Raw genomic sequence first — 17289 nt, forward strand, 5'->3', positions numbered from 1 at the left:
TATGAAAAGTTGTACAGTCTTTGGTGTAATGTTGAATTACATGTCCTGCTTCCTTACAGCTGGCAGACATGGAGACTCATTCACCTTCCCTGGAGTCAGATTTCTCCCCACCTTATGAATGTGAGTACACTTTTTCACCACTCTTTAAACCTCTGACCTCTTGAGAGAAAAATAAATAACTCTGTAGCTTTCTATTTCTTAAATTTGGCCACAAGCTAGTGTAAGCTCACATTCTGCTAGATGCTAACCCGGTCTGCTACTTGGCTTAAGGCAGGAAACTAACAGTTGATTTTAACTGTGCTTTTCTAATTCTTCCTGTTAAAGAACTGCTTGTTGCTTCTGAAATTAGAAGTTGTACAACATAAGAGTTAAAGTGCACTATAAACAACCATTTTTGGATGATTAAACAAGAAAAAAACAAGCTAAAAGATGTGAAAACACTCTCATGTTATGTGCTTTATTTCTGTTCTCTGGTTTTAAAGGTACAGTGTGTAGAAATGGGAATATTTAACACTTTATAGCAGTCAGGTTCTGGATTTAAAGGCTCCTCTGTTCACCCCCGACGTTAAGCCATGGTGCATGATAAGCAGAAACATCTGTTTGTCAAAATGTCTATAATACAAATTATTTTGCAGACAACAACAACCACCCTCCTTTATTTTGGTGCATTTTGAACGACCCCTCATTAAATACAAAAGCATTCATGTTACTAGTTTGTGTGGAAACAGACAAAGGTTACCAAAAACAAAAGGATTTCTATACTCAGGTGATTGTACACTAAGTTTAACATGCTTATTGATAATGAATACTGATTACTACACACTGCACCTCCAAGCAGCACTCCTCAAATTGAACCCTGTCATGTGATCCGTGCTCTTTATTGATCATTGATTTTAAATTGCTCTTTCTTGGTCCCAGAAAACCCAAAGAAATTCATATTCAATACACATTTCCAGCTCAGCTACATACTCCTAAGGCGGTTCATTCACTGTGGAAACGGAAATCATTATGTAGCGTGATGAAAGCATGTAGGCGGCGACCGAGTGTTTGATTCTGAGAGCACGCGATGGCATAGAAAACTGTCAAATCAAAGTAAAAAGTGCAGCTCTGATGTTAATAGGTGAAGGAAAACGACTGTCGGTAAGGTAGTGAAGAGAGATTGTTCCCTGAGGGATGAGTAAGACATAGCTGGAAGAGTGATTCTGCCCAGAGGGGAGATGTATGTCTTTATAGAGCTTACACTTCAAATGACCCTGTCGGTGTTTCTTCTCTTCCTCTACATCAGCAACATCAGGTTCATGCGGTGTAGCAGATATCATACTTTAATTGTTTCATGCTTTTGTTTCATGCACCATCCTCCAAAGGGCAAAGGTCATCTGTGCCACAAACTTAGCTGTTACAGAGTCTGAATACAGGCGACAGGAGAGGGTCTGAGAGGCTTTTCATCTTTTGCTTTTACAAGTTTACAAACTCACCGGGTCCCTTCTAGGTCTTTAAGACTCGACTTATTTACAGCAGCAGAGACAAGATGAGAGGAGACAGTCTGTTGCATCATGGTGTCCAAAAACTGTATCATGTGCAACCTCAAAACCTGACCTGGAAGATTACAGGTGATTAGTATTAATTAGTTTATGACTGATTGTTTCCTCAACTGTTTAATTTCAGACAGCTCTGCTCATAGTTAATTGCAATAGATGAAGTGCCACAAACTTTTTCAATAACCGCTGAAATGAGGTGCCTCCGCTTCAGTCCAGAGTCATTACTTCTTTGCTTACAGCTTAATCAGCCTTGCACTTGGAGGGCTGTACTCTTCACAATCAATACACACCTTTGTGCCTCATCGTGATGTTTTGGGACCCGTTCCACAAAGCCATTTTTGGGCTGAACAGTCCTATTGTGAGTCTGTTAGCACAGTGCCGGATGTGCGGTGAGCAAAATCAGAAGTAATTTGTGGAGTGTGAAGTGTCGGGTGGATTACAACCTGTGAAAGGAAAAAAGGGAAGTGTCAAAAAAGTACTCTAAAATGTGAATTGTGTTGTTGCAGAACAGAGTGGGTGAGGAGAGCGGTCAAACAATGTGGAAGTCATCTGCCGGGAGGATGGACAACAGGTTGGTGTTGTTTTGAGTTGTTGTTCTTGGAAAGTGTATTAACCTGGAGCTGTGTGGGCGGGAAACTAAACCCATCAAACACTCTGCACATCCAGGACTCTGACAGTTTACCGTTTGCTTTTGCAAAGTCTGACATGAGTTAGCTCTGCAGAAACATGGGAACAGTTAAATCCGGTATCATCTTTTTAAATGTACATTTCTTCTGAGTCTTTGGTGACACAGTTTTGTCAGCTGAAATGAAGACTGTCACGAGCACACTTCATCACTGACAGGTCTCAAAAGTTGAGTCTTTATGTGCAAGACATTAAAACAAACATCACCCTGCATGATTTTACAAAGATGAGGGCTGTTATACTCTTACTTCATGGTAACATAGTCCTGTATGGTTGCTTTGCTCAGATGAGGTGGCTGTAGTCCAGTTTCTTATCTCATCTGTGGGGCCGATACTGCAGGCTTGGCTGATGTGTTGCCAAGTTGGAAAGTCATACAGTAAAAAATCAGGGTGGCCACAAGCCAAAACAGAGCTGAGACGGTCGCTGACAACAAAACTATGCTTGAGAAGAATTTATTTGATGTGCATTTTGATTTCTAGTTTGACCTCTCATGTGTTCTAATGGAGGAGGCGAGCTTTAGGGACTCTACTGCAACTATGCTTTACAAACATGAGCTCTAAATGTTTCTGCTTTTTTCAGGACGGCCATGCTTTGGACAACCATCTTTCCTGAGTCCTGAAGAATCAAAGGTACAAAGATTTGTTCACAGTTTGTTGTGTTTCTTTTAAAGTTAAACACAGGAATATACAATTTGTATGAAAGTTGAATAATAGAGGTCAAAGTAAATATGATAAGTGGGGACAAAAGGGTAAATAAGTAGTATGCATGCTTCACGCCACCTCTGCAAAAGTCAGTGCCCCAGCAGGCCCCAGAAAAGTCAGATGACAGTCCAGTGCTTTTTTACATTTGGGACTTTCTTTTAAAGGACAATGAGCTTCCATTCAAATTCTGCACAACCAACCCCAAAGCCACGGCTGTGCTTCCACTTTGGTCATATTTCATTGAAGGCCTGAGCAGACCATATGTGTGACAGCTTGTTGTGCATGACTGGATATGAAACATTCACTTTGGTACTGGTTTCTCTGCTGGTAGACATAATGGAGTAATCAGTCAGTGTATCAAAGTGCAATATGGCTGTGCAGATTACATCCTAATGTTGATGAGCTCAGCAAACACAAACAGCGTGAAGAGGATCATGAGAGGACCTTTTGCTCCTTTGTATCACTTCATTTCATGCGTGATGTTGATTTTCATGCTTTTTCAGAGAGGAGACTGAATTGCTGACAACAGAAAGCCAAGCTGTGTTGTGTGTGTCTGTGTGTCACTGTGTGTATCTGTGTGTGTGCGGGCTTGCATTGTGTAGATGCGTGGCGAAATACCGCCTTCAATCAGACCCAGACGAAATCAGAGGGGTGCAGATCAAACCTATCATCAGCTGGACTTCATGGACAACATTTGCTGTTATTTTGTTTGAGCAGACAGTCTTCTTATATCACCGTAGAAGGTCATCTTTCTCCACAAAGACCAAGCTCATTAAATTCATCATGCAGACACAAAGCGTTACAGGCCTGGTGCAACAGGCCCCAAGTCTGATTGTCTGGCTGGAAATTAGCAATCAAGATCTGAAGACAAAGTGAATCTATTCAGTTTAAATAAAGGAGAAAAATTACACATTCAGGTCTCAGCCGTCCAGGTGCATAAATCTGAATGTTGGAAGTGTGCAGTAGTTGTGTTTATAAAACCCTCCTCCAGTCTTTCTCCCTTGAGTTGCACACTTTTACTATCAAAACGGTTCAGGGATGATGGGATTCTCAATGTCTCCAATGCATCATGTTTTATGAAAGCAGCGTCTTGTAATTGTTGGAAACTGGACAGGATTGAAAAGTTTGATTTTCTTTTGCTCCTGAGTGAGCCTTACATAGAATTTAATGTTGGAAAAATATATCTTTACCGGTGCTGACCAATCAGAACTAAGTATTAAGGAGAGCAGGGTCAAACTCAGGTTGCAGAGTGCTGAGCTAATGATGTCCTGGTTCACGTTAACGCTCTGCTCTGAGACTTGTTTCAACTTTAAGTTGGCAAAAAGGCCAAAGAGCACATCTCCTGAAATAACAAACTGCTCCTTTATTTGGACAGGCAAGGCGTATTCTAACTTTGAAATATCAATAAAAGTTTTGCAAGTCATCCCATTGATTCTTTTGACTGCTGGAAAAAAGAACTTGCCTCCCTGCTGCCTCGACTCCTTCATCCCTCCAACCAAAGCTCTGCAAGAACACAAACAAACCCTTCTCTTTGCAGTCCTCCCTATAAATGTTCGTATTGATCACAAACTCCTACTTACTACTTACAAAGCATCGCAGGGCCTTGTGCGTCAGACTGCTGCTGCTCTGATTTATTTACTACTTATCAGCCCACCCATACTTTGCACTCGCAGGATGCCTTGTCATCCCCCTCATTTGAAATTAAACAGCCAGGAGCACAGCCTTGGCCCCCTTTTTTTTTTTTCAGTATCTGTCCTTAACGGCCCCGCAGTCCATCATCAGGCTCGCGTGTGGCCGAACGGCTTTGAAGCTCATCAACTGTGAAGCAAAGGATGGCTGCTCTGATGGTCACTGCAGCCGAGAAAGGAGAAAGGAGCCGGTCAATAAACCCGGAGAGTGAGATGCCGTGTGCAGAGTCGCAGACAGGCGTCGAAGTAACTGTAAAATCATGCATCGGAGCACATTTCACCTTTTGCTCTGTTTCTGTCGCTCCGTCTCGAGTGTGTTTGGGTGTGGTGTGAGGGCTCTTCAGGGCCCTTTAAGGATAGCTGAGCACTTATGGAAAAAATGAGCTTCTACTGCTCAGAATACAAGCAATTAAAGGCTTTATGATTTCTTTTTACAATCTGAAAGGTTGTTTACCTCTGTGGCTCTACAGACGTGTCTGCGTGTTACCATTAAAAATGTATTTACTTTGATTTTGAAGCACTCAGATGTCTGCTTTTATCACAGTTACCTGAGATATTGATTGTATAGTTGTGTTAATCCCATCAGAATTATATTAGGGCAGATATGTCCTGTTAAAAAAGAAACTACCCTTCAGATCTTGGATTTGGAATCACTTGTACCGCACCAACACATCAGACTCTAAAGATATCTCTTTTGTCAGAACCTCCTGGTGAGACCACCCCTCATGTAACTTGAGTAGTGCACGAGTTCATCCTGAAAGCCTGAAGAAATCAGTATTCAGAACCTTGCATTGAGCTGTTATGGGACCACTGGTCAGACATAATGAATGTGTTCGAGACCAGACTTCATGTAAAGTGAATGTGGGAAAAAAATGAAGTTCACTTGACCTCAATATATTCCCCCTCAGCTCCTGAAAATTGCTTTCAGCTTTGGTCCTTCCACTTGATATCTTTTTGCCAATCACAAAGATCCACCGAGTGTCCTCTGTGCCGCTGCACAGTCAGCGCTGCTGTCCTAGCTAAGATTGTGCTTAAGAGCATGATGCACATGTGCCAAGTCAGCAGCTGTCATCGAAAAAAAGTGAAGAAGGCCACAGTATGAAAAGAAATCTGTTCCAGCTTGACACTTTTTCAACTTGCAAGAATGGCAAAACACGTTGGAGTGGAGTGGCAGAGGGGCCCGGTGGGTACGCAGACTCTTGCAGCTTGAAATACGGACTCAAGTTTCTGCTTTGGAAACAGTCCACCCTCCTGAAGTGTCCTTGAGCAAGACACCGGCTCCCCAGTGTGAGTGCGGCCATGCTAACTAGCTGCAAGCACCACAGATGATCCAGATGGCTGCTGAGTGTGCTTGAAAATCAACGCAACACAACTTAGCAATACAGAAAATCAGCACAAGAAGCTCAGAGGATTGAATTGATGTTTATCTAAAGCTATGAACTCCTGTGGCTTTGAATGTCTGATCTGATTAATGACTTTCATTTAGTCCTACCTTTGTTTGCACTTAGGTTTATGTTATTTTACATTTCTATGAGGCACAATCATTAACTTTGACTCTTTTGATTGACAGGTGACTCAGCCAATCAAGCTGATGGATTCTGCAACCCCACATCCAGACTCATCTCATCTCCAGATGGTGGTGAGCAGAACTTCTGTGACTTCCACATGTTTCTTTAGACAGCGTGTGATTCCATAGTCTGCTAAAGAAGAGGTACTACTTTGACAGCAGGCGGCGCCAAAACCAACACAAACCAAAGTTACTCTCAGGAGCTTTAAGGAATAAAACAAAGTTTCATTAAGAAGCAACGAAGAGGAAACACCCAAACTCAAATCTGGAGACTGAGTAAATATAAAAGACAAGAAATTCAGCTAAATCAACGTAGTCAAACTGAATTTGAATACCTGGGGAGTCAGGCTTTATTATTACGAGCTCCGTGGAAGCTTATTCACCTTGTGCATTAAGAAATCAATCTTGTAATGAGTCCGAGCAGCAATAAAATAGATTGAATGGTGTAGAGCAGCAGTCGGTGATAAGAGCTTATTGAAATGTCACTCCTTTGATCCATAACACAGCCACTATGTGTCTTTATATTAAAAAATCCTCTCTGAATACATTAGTGGAATCAAAAGTAGGGCTGGAATCGAACAGAGATACATTCTGACCATAAGGATTGGAAAAACCCTCAAGTGGCCGGGTGCACGTGCCAGCAGGGACGCTTCCAGCAGTCTATGATCGTTGACAATTTCGTAAAACACTGAGGTTCTTGGATGAAGCCCAGCGCTCTGTTGTTTACAAGACAAGTGCTTTTTACCTGCCAAGCCACAGCATCTGCTCCCGCTCCTCTTTCTTTGTAAGTGCCGACTGGAGCAGCCACGCGCTTTGAAGGACAGGCATTTCAATTCCTCCTGCACGGGGCTTTGATTCTGAACTTTGGTTTATTTATAGAGTGTTTTATAACCCAAATAAAGCTCCAACACTGTGTCTTACTACGGAATCAAAAGAGAACACTCAAACCCAGATACAAGAGCTCATGCAATCTTCCTCCATCGTATGATCTCATGTCATTTTCTTCATGGTGTTACATCATTCCCACTGTGCTTATAATCACCACCATATTGTTCCCTTTCTCCCACTCCTCCCTTTTATCATGTTACTTACTCAGTGGGTCACATCATCATGCATTGACAGAGCATTTCCTCTTTAATTGGCTGCAGTGGGCCGAATGCATGATAACCCAGAGGACGACTGACAGCATATCAAACAAGTCGAGGACGGCTCTTCCTTCCTTTTCTGGCAAGATGTAACAACAAGGAGGGAAAGTAAATGATGTAACTTCATATTTTAATAAAAGATAGCGTGTATTAAATCACGCTACATTACGGCAATAACCTACCAGAGCCTTGAGGGGAGAAGAGAGGAAGGAAAGCAGAGATTGAGGGGGAGGAGACTGTACTGACATGCCTAATACAACCCGGCTTGACTTATTAAGAACAGAGAACGTCCAGATTTAGTGCTTTATAAGTTGTGAAAGACTAAAACACAGCAAGCCTCTGAAGTGTCAGTCATTACAAACTCACAAGCTCAGCAAGATGGATTAGATTTCACCTTAAAGCTCCTGTTAGGAACTTTTAGGTTTGTGTTGATTTTGGTTCCCCCTGTCGACAAAAATGAAGAAAACAAAATGCAGTACGATTGTTTTTACCTCTAAAACAAACATCCATCCATTATCTTGACCGCTTATCCCGTTAGGGGGCTGGAGCCTATCCCAGCTGGGTTGCCAACCTATCACAGGGCTAACACAGAGAGATAGACAACCATTCACGCACACACTTACAATTTAGAGTGATCAATCAACCTGGTGAGCATGTTTTTGGACTTTGGGAGGAAGCTGGAGTACCCGGAGAGAACATGCAAGCTCAACACAGAAAGGCACCTGCACGGCCAGGGATTTGAACCAGCAACCTTCTAACTGTGAGACATCAGCGCTACCCACTGCATCACCGTGCAGCCCTAAAATAAACAATGTATTGAAAAAGACAAAAATATGCTTTCTGACACACTGCTCTTGAAACTATTTTTCCAGCTGGTTGGAAACTGGTTCAATTTCTGTGTTGAACATTCAGACCTGATCCTCTATCAAATCTCAATGTTGAAATCCCAGTGAGTGCTCATCTGTTACATAATTCACAGAAGAAGCACATATGGCCGCTGCTGCTAGCAGAGTCCACATTCACATCCAGATACACAGATCTTTTTAAAGAGCTCTCCGACATATCTCTTGTCTGAACGCGAGTGCAAGACACTGATTTGGGAGTCGCAGCAAGGGCGGCTTTTGTGCTCCCACAGTCCAACAGCTTCTGCTGTCTGGCTTCTTCAAGTGGAGTGAGGGGCGACAAAGGTGGTTATCCATTGTTGCATAGACAGGTATAGTAATTACATTCTCCTCCATTCAGGCCCTATCTCCATACAGCACCAGCACACCCTCTCAAACTCCATTATACGCTTGCCAAATGGAACAAAAGACCAACATTCAATGCTTTTGGCACTCAGAATGAGACACTGACCCCTGCTGGGGTTAGACATCAAATTGTGTCATGGTGTCGCAGGCTGCAGAAAACAGTATGACTTTTAATATAAAGCTCACATCAGGCGCTGGATTATCATCAGTTTGGCACGAGTGCACTTTAAAGCCCTCACCCTCAGTCTGCCAGGGTTCAGGTCACAGTGATATTGAACTTTTACTATATTTATGGTCCTTGGCACTCTGGACCAGAGCACATATTGTTTTAAGACTCCCGAAGAAAGTGAGAGAACACGTAGTCTTTGTGTGTGAGCTTTAACACTGTAACATTTTAAATTATTGACATATAAATGTACATGACTCTCATATGTTTTATGTCTTTGTGCCTCAGGGGTGTGTCCATCTCTCCTGACTGACTGGAGTGGCTCTACTTGGAACGCCTGGAGGCAAATCAAGTATGTTTTATCTGCCAGAGATAATGAAGCCAACCACAACCAATCATATGTCAATTTAGCTCTTCACTTCATGCACTTGTTTAAGACTTTTAAAGAGTCCACTGACACCCTAAAGTCTGAGTTGAGACTCCCTCATAAATGAGTTTGATGCAGTCTGAAGGCTTGATGTTATTCTCCAGTATTTTCAGTATGTTATAATAATAAGAAGAACCACAGAAATATATCCTGAATCTGCTAAAAGTCAGTCTCTAGGAAATGATATTTTCAAACTGTAACTTTGATGCTTGGCAGAGGCATAAAACCTCAGGGCTTTAATTCTAGTCCCTAAAATTAAAAATGTTATCATATCTCGCAGAAGGAACAGCCAATACCCTGCAATTTACAACAAGCAATCAAATTGCCATTGGAGCTTGCACATTTATATTGTTGCATATTCTCTGTTAAAATGGAGAGCTAAAACCCTGACGCCTCAGACTGTGAATCTGGGCTCTTGATTGTTTGTCACCGCCTGCTTCTCCAGGTTCGCTCTAAATTCCTCTAAATTGAACTGTTAGGGCTCGGTAGACAATTCCTAATGAATACAGGGGCGACACACATCTCACACGCAGCAGCAGCACGAGAGAGCACAGATGTTATAGTGGAGCCTGAAGTGGCACACAAAGCAAGGCACTTGTCTCGTCTGATGAGAGGGCTCATTTGGAACTGCCATTAGTAGACGTATGATTTATGACTGTGTCTGCAGAAAGCAATGCTTTCACTGCAGCAGCTCAGGCTGGAGGGTCTCTCTGCAGCTCCTGTGCTGCAGATGTAGAATAGTAGGCTTTAGTGGTATGGATGGTTGTAGGGGGGGAGGTGTTGTACAGTATGGTAATGAGACTGGGTTGAAAAAATGTGCGAATATGAAGATGTGGGACAGGTTTAAATCAGAAAACTCAAGAAACAGCTTCATAAAGGCAGAGTGAGATGATTTTTATTGAATATCCTGATGTGGGATGCATTTTTCCTCAGCTTACACAGGTTCAATTCAGCTGGAAGTTGAGTTTTCTTCCTATAATATGCAGGAAAAACATCACAGTGCTGTTGCTGTTTTTGTTTTGGGGCTGAAATGCACAAAAACAGCAAAGAAGATAAGACTTGTGTTTAATTTTTGGATTAAATTAGTCTCAGGAGGCAGAACATAACATCAAAAGCATGCTGTGAAAGCCACAGTGTAATGTTTGCAACATGAGGCCGCATGAAGCAACAGAGATCCAAGCTATGATGACAATATTGTATTTACACCACTACTATGCAGAAGGATGTGCAGGCATCTTCCTCCTCCGATTGTTACTCATCCTGCTTCACGTCACTTGAGGTGTGCACTGGTTGCATGATGAGATCTTTAATTGCTTCATCTGTTCAACAATGGCAACATGTTCTTACTTTTCCAAACACACATTACATGAAGTGATTCATCCTCCTGTCCACTAGAGGGCCTCATCATGTTTCCCCTGCCTCCTCACCTGTTGAGTATTTAACACTAGCTTCCTCCTTCCTCTGGTTTGGTTTCCCTCCACATCTGTCCCTCTATAACAGCCAGGAGAAGTTTCTACCTTCAAATATCCCCGCCTGCCTGAGCTTTGTTGGATTTCTTTGCTTGTTTCTCAGCTCAAGCTTGATTTTTTTCAACTTGAGACAGCTTTTTCATATCTTTTCTGCCTCAAGAATCTGCTTTTGAACACAACCCCAGTAAGCCAGAGTTACAGGCCTTGAATGCTGCACTTGTGAAGCAAACACTGAATCCAAAAAGGTGCCACCAGCAAGGCCTGAGGCAATGCTTTTTCTATCAAACATCCTCATAGTGAAAACTAACCCTCAGAGAGCACATAAACTTGGTCACCTGTCACTTTTGTTTCATGTTTCCTCTGATATTAACTCTACATGTCAACATGTTGCTCTTTTGACCAACTTCTGTGTGAAACAGCATGATAAGAGCTGCATATAGAAAGTAATTATCTTTCTTTTTCTCTCTCTCTCTGTCATAATTTCCTCTCCTGCTGCTCGCTAAGTAGGGAATGGAAGCTGAAGGCATCAGGACTGAGGTGTCGCTCCCTGCCTGGTCGCTCTGCCGTGCCACATCTGTCCATCTGTCAAGCACACAGGCCCATCAATCAAGCAGCTGAACGCAGGTGAGTGCGAGGAGCAGTGTACAACCATTAATCACTCTGAGACACGGACACCAGTGGGGCGCACTGGGCAAGGACGGGATGTGTAAGCACTGATTTTGAGAGACCAAAATACAAGATATGTTGCCCACAGAGTATCTTAGCTTAGCTTGTTTTCTTATCAGTATTTAGGAAGTTAAAGTTGCAGTCACATATCTTATCTGTGCCTGTCTTCATCTGTCTTCATTTCAAAGCAGCTCTAGTTTGACAGCAAGCAACTACATTCATTATAACATCAAAGCGGAGTGACTTTCTGCAACCTCCATAGATGAAAGGTTGTAATTAGTGTTAGAAGGGGCAGCAGTGAGCTGAAATTAAAGCTACTGCAAAGAGTTTTTAACTTAACAAGATCGACCTTTTCAATGTGGTTATCTTCAATGATTTAATCTGCTGCAACCAGGTAGGTGTCATGTGATGTGGTCGACAACACGCCACATAAACAGACTTTAATACTTTTTCTGCAGCAGAGATTCTCGTTATGTGATGTGTTTGACTTTTAGAAGAAAGGAAGATGAGACTATCGCCGAATAATCTAATGATGAAGTAAGCTATCAGTAGTGTGGTGAGGGTGTTGGGTGCTGTGAGACTATGTGTGCTAACCAAACCTATGTGTAAAAGGTAACTAAGGCTGAACTCAACATTACCACAAAACAAAAGTGGGTGCCTGTCAGACACCAGCCTTCCAGGAGGGAGAGAGAGAGAGCCATCTTGGATTCACCCAGCTTTTAAAGGCTCCAAGCAGGTGAAGCCAATCTCTAAACGAGATGGGAGGGGCAGGCACTCCTGGAGGATCTGGAAGGGGAAAGCGGAGGCAGGAATGCAGGAAAACACACTGACCAAGGGCTGTGGCCGTCACAAAGTTCATCCCTAGAGTTTTAAGACAGGCTACTTTTTAGCCGTATAGTTTATTGTAAAGCCCACGTTCCCCATAGTGGAAAACATGGGTAATCATTTTAGATTTCCTGCGAGGGTGTTGTCACTTTATCTCTAAAAGCACCGGCCTCCACACTTTCCATAATTCAACTGGAAAGCCACTTTCATTGAACTTTCTCCGCCTGGCAAACTCCACCGTCTCCGCGCTCCACACATCTCGTAATGAGGGCGTTTTGATTTTGACTCCTAGTCCTTTGATGACGACTTTACATGTTCCCTTAAGAGCAGCAGACAGCAGTAAACAGCTGTAATCACACGCTGAGGAGAAACCCCTTTTTTTTAAGCCTCCTTATTTTCTGGAGGGATTCAGTCACTGGATGTTTTGACGTCCTGTCTGTGTACTGTATGTCTGCATTTCGGGTTAAAAACAGCTTCCCTCGTACCTGACAGTGTTGCAATCCTCATGCTGCTTTCGCCTGAGGCTGTGGGAACCTCTCTGAGGGGTCACAAGATAAAACACACGGGTTGAGGGATGATTGACAGGATAGGACAGAAGGGAAAAAACATATTTCAGCAGCAGCAGTCTGACTCCTCTCTTGCTTCTTTTCAGTACTATATTACACATTCATTCCTGTAAAGGCTTTAAGGATTTTTAAATGCTTGTTTTATGCAGTCCTAGGAGGAAAAGGTTTGGAGCTACCAGCTGTAATCTAATGTAAAGCTATACAGAAGCAATAATCAAGGTTTTATTTGCAGTAGAAATGTGCATTGTTTTTTTACCCTGACAGTAAAGTATCAAGAGACTGCAACAAAAATAGACTCGGTCATTGTGAACAAGCAACAAACAGCGTTCCCGACACGTTGCCCAGCTGTAATTCTGACAGAAGCACACTTCAAAAAAGCAAATTCAGGCACAGTTTGGTCTGTCAGCATGATTTAGCTCTCGGGGATGCTCCCTGCTGCGGGAATTCAGCGTAGCAGCAAGAAATCCTCAGCACTGTGTTAACTAACACTCGGGAAGCATTATGATAATCCACCAGAGTGAATTAACAGAGACAATACGGCCCTCTGGGGCGCTCTGAGCACAACTCATGCAGGTAGATGCAGCTTTAAGCTGACGCCAGCAGTAACATGGGAGGCAGGGCGCTCAAAGGAGATATCTGGTGACAGTATGAAATATTTGCTGGAGTGTCCTGTCACAAATATTGAATGTAAATGCAGACATCGCAGTCTCTTTCCGAAGGCTGCTGCTCTTTAAGAGTTTCTCAAATGAATCCCTACAATTAAGCCCGTCATCCACATGAAACTCACCAGCTGCACGCTTTACACCTCCACGACTGTCCCTCTACTCTCCCTCTGTGCCTCCTCTCTCTCGTGGCAAACAAATCAAGTCTCTGAAAAGTTTTCAGAGCGATAAACAGAAAAGCAGACGCAGAATAACAAAGAGTTTTTACTCGAAAAGAAGGCAGATTCAGTGAGCTGAGGAGAGACGGATGAGTCAGAGGAGTGAATAGAGATGGATAACACTATTTGGCTTCTTTACCTCTGCTTTTGTTTATTCTGCGTTTGTTGTTTTGTTGCACTGAAGCGAAAGAACGGCACAGGAAGTAGTACAGTCATTGAGTGACGGTGTTGAATATTAAAGAAGAAGTCATCGCTCGGGAAGTTGATCTGCTTTGACTTTTATTGCTGCACTCTTGAGTAATTATGGTTTAAAAATCTCAAAGTTTCTCTTTGACATGAGTGGGGATGTTGAATTGCTCGTTCAGATCTTAGAGACTCTTTGCATTTTCTTCTGACCACAATTAGGTCCTCTAAATACTCTTCATTTAGATATATGATCTCAAACACAGTAACAATGATGTTTGTAACCATTCGACATGTTCTTGAGGAATTAATGACACAATTTTGAGTCTGTTTTATGACCTTAGTGAAGCCGTTTATATGTCTCTGTTGGGTTCAAGGGGCTGGACTCATGTAGGTCACATTATCTGTTTCTGCAGCACAGTAGTCGACTGGACTCGAGACAATTATTAGCAGGTTGAATTTAGCAGAAGTTGAATATTGGTGGAGATGTAAATATGTAAATTCTCTGTCCTTGGCTTGGAGCATTCATCTGCAGTCATAAAAGCAGATTCTAGATTCATTTATTGAATTACTTTAACAATCAAATCTTATTTCTTTATAAATGCATTCTTTTGAGCGTCGTTTTCGACTCATAAATATTACCCACAAGCCAAATGGAGCAAAGTATGCCGGTGTGTCATAGTGTAAATTGTATCATTTTGCCTTTTACTCAGACTGCTGCATGTTCCTGAAGCATGGCAGGAATGCAAAGCATGCTTGTGCAATAATTTGGTATGGAGAGAAGACAGTGCTGCCAGAGAAATCTTTAATAAAAGATAGACAACCTCCAACCTCACACAGCTGGTTGTGGAGCAGGAGAGGAATGTAGAGGAGTTCTTAGGCTGGGGATAAGAGCAGAAAAGTAAAATGTCAGTGTTGTTGATGTTATTCTACTCTCATGTATGCCATTTAAGATGTTGGGCTCTTTAGTGTACAGTTGTTATGACGGCTAACCCGGAGGAATGACCATTGTTGCTCCCTAAACACGTTTCCTGCGAGTAAGGCGAGGGGCATATCGGCTGCACTAATTCACACGGCAAATTGCTTAATAGTGGTGTTGCATGAGGACATAAAATGGTTTATTCATGGCAGAAATACTTTACCGCCGCTCACCTTGGACCTTTGAATTCGCTGGATAGGAAAATGGAGAGCTTGAGAGCTAAATAAGAGAGAGAGTGAGCACAAAGAATGATAATTTGTCGTAGGGATAAATAATTTAAAAACAAACATGCAGCTGAGCTGTTGCATGAAACGCCCCAAAGGCAATTAACTGGAGGGAAAGAGAGAGGGCGATTAATTTTGTTTATCAGTGATGTATAACTTTTATTCAGGCCTGTGAGGTTTAGGAGCCCCTGTTATCTGATTTTATGATGCATGTTTTATTCAGACGCCCGTTGGTGGCTTTGTGGCCTCTGTGAATGTCCAGCTGCTAACTGTATGAGTTACACTCTTTGAAAGAAAGTAACACTAGATCTAGTTCCTCCTCAACCTCTGTGTCCTCTGCTCAGTCTCTCTACAGTATGTGTCTCTGCTCAGCATGAAATGAGTTGGATGAGGAAAGTCTTGAATAGCAAAAATTCAAGGGGACGGGGTGAAGCGTGTGACACATGGGGAACGTCTGAGGGAAGGTGAAGACCTGAAATACCTGAAGAGCCAAACACAAGCAGACTGAAGACAGAAGAGCGTGTAGAGGAACTACGGACGGATTAACCTTTCCATTAACTCAACTTGATCTACACGTAGTCCCAACTATCCTTCTTGTACTTTGGGTTTATTACTGAGCACATAAATACCACACAAGGTTGCAGCTACATGCTCCTTTAAGACTCCTCATCCCCACCTTTTAGGAGCTGATCCTGCATGCTATCAGACTCTAAGCTTCCAGGGTCGCTGCGGCTTGGATGTAGAGCAGGTCATCCTCTAATTAGTAGATTGGAAGCTTGATACTTGGAGTCCACATGTCTGAGTGTCCTCAGGAAAGACACCAGGGCCCAAGCTGCTCCTCAAGGGGAAGGCGGTTGTTGTGGGAGAGTGAATGGAGTAGATCCTGATGGACATGCTGTATAAGTGCTCTCGAAGCACCATGTGACATGAGCAGTTCTCTGCACTGCTTTTTATTGGCTTTAGGAAAATGTAAGACCTCGAAAAGTACACACTGCTCGCTTGGGTGTAAGTTTCAGCTGGCACTGTCTTCTTGTTGGCTCTGAATGTGAAGCCTGCTTTCTTCTACCTTTGCCTGAAACAAAGGGACTAGATACTGAGGTGATTACTAAAGGTGTCAGAAGTAAATCTGTTGTTATCCGACTAAACTTACTGTTGCATACAAGACCAAAAAGCCTGTTCATCTCTGAAACATTCTCCCTTAAGAAGCTGCAGTATCTCAGAAGTTCTTCAAACCCAGACCTCATCTTAGATTTTATAACTTTATCTCCTTGAGCAAGTTCATCTGAGTGCTTTCTGACCTTTTTGCTTTTCGAGTCTAGACTCTGCAGCTTTGGGCCGTGCAGCAGCAGACAGCAGGAGAGAGGACAAATGAGTTGAAAGGGCGCGCAAAGTGAAGGTGTCTCTGCTTGTGTTTGATCATTACTGTCTTTGTATTCTTGTGGCGCTGGCTGTGTCCGGTAATTGAGAGATGCTACAAAGACTGTTCTATAAAATCCGGGTGACGCTGGTATAAAGCCTCCCAGTATCAAACCTCTCCTTTTCAGGGACTGTGTTTGTTGGAGGTATATTTTCTTCAGATCATGTGGTATACTTGCCATACATTGGTTTACACTGTTAACTGATAACAAGCAATTCCTGCTGTTTCTTCAGATCTCAACATAACATCAGATTGTCATAACTCACACCTCCAAAGTTGCAAAAGCACAACACATACATAGAAACAGGTTTAACTCACCTCACCAGTGGAAACCAGCTGTGTCACCTGGAGTTAATTTGATAGGTGAGTTGAGATCTGAAGAGAAAGTTCCATGCTTTCACAGAGAAAGGTGTAAATGAAAGTGTAGCTGCATGTTTCCTTAGGGCTTCCATACTTTTGCCCTTTTATTAAGATGACTTCACCTTTCTACGTCAGTGTCCTGACATGTCTCCGTGAACCCAGAAGCAAACAGAGACATACTGTATCCCAAGACCACCACAAAAAACTCCAGTGTGTTTTTCTCCCTCCTAACCAGTGGATTTAAAGACCTGCGTGGGTTTCCATCAGTCATCCAGATATTTTTGTAACATCAAAAGACTTCAAAGTTTGTTTTGATCTCTAACAGGATTTTGACCTGATGAAACCACGATAATAGACATCGCCGAAGGAGTCGGACTGACGGCGAGCGCGGTCAGCTCCAGTCAGTTCTTTCTCACCTGTGAGACCCGGGATGCTCCTGGCTAGAAAGCAGCTATTCAGATATGTGCTATAATGTCTCATTTACAGCCTGTGTGATGGAAATGTGCCTTGTTAAATCAGATACTCGCTGAAGCATGTGTGGGAGAGTGCCGGAATGA

General features: G+C 42.7%; 1 protein-coding gene and 1 long non-coding RNA gene across 2 annotated transcripts in view; one reads left to right on the forward strand and one right to left on the reverse strand.

The window, feature by feature from the left end:
• Nucleotides 1-17289, forward strand: part of LOC117808422 (neural cell adhesion molecule 2-like) — a 359969-nt gene that overhangs the window by 1107 nt on the left and 341573 nt on the right. Inside the window, exons 3-8 of the mRNA XM_034678166.1 lie at nucleotides 60-120; nucleotides 2045-2109; nucleotides 2802-2851; nucleotides 6182-6250; nucleotides 9025-9088; nucleotides 11137-11256. The gene's annotated coding sequence lies outside the window, so the exon portion shown is untranslated. The remainder of the gene's footprint in view (nucleotides 1-59; nucleotides 121-2044; nucleotides 2110-2801; nucleotides 2852-6181; nucleotides 6251-9024; nucleotides 9089-11136; nucleotides 11257-17289) is intronic.
• On the reverse strand, nucleotides 10055-12067 carry LOC117808423. The gene is made up of 2 exons (XR_004630316.1): nucleotides 11937-12067; nucleotides 10055-11214 (listed from the first exon to the last, which is right to left on the reverse strand). It is a non-coding gene; the product is annotated as an uncharacterized LOC117808423 (long non-coding RNA).

The sequence above is a fragment of the Notolabrus celidotus genome, chromosome 24 (genome assembly GCF_009762535.1).
Source record: "Notolabrus celidotus isolate fNotCel1 chromosome 24, fNotCel1.pri, whole genome shotgun sequence".
NCBI lineage: Eukaryota > Metazoa > Chordata > Actinopteri > Labriformes > Labridae > Notolabrus > Notolabrus celidotus.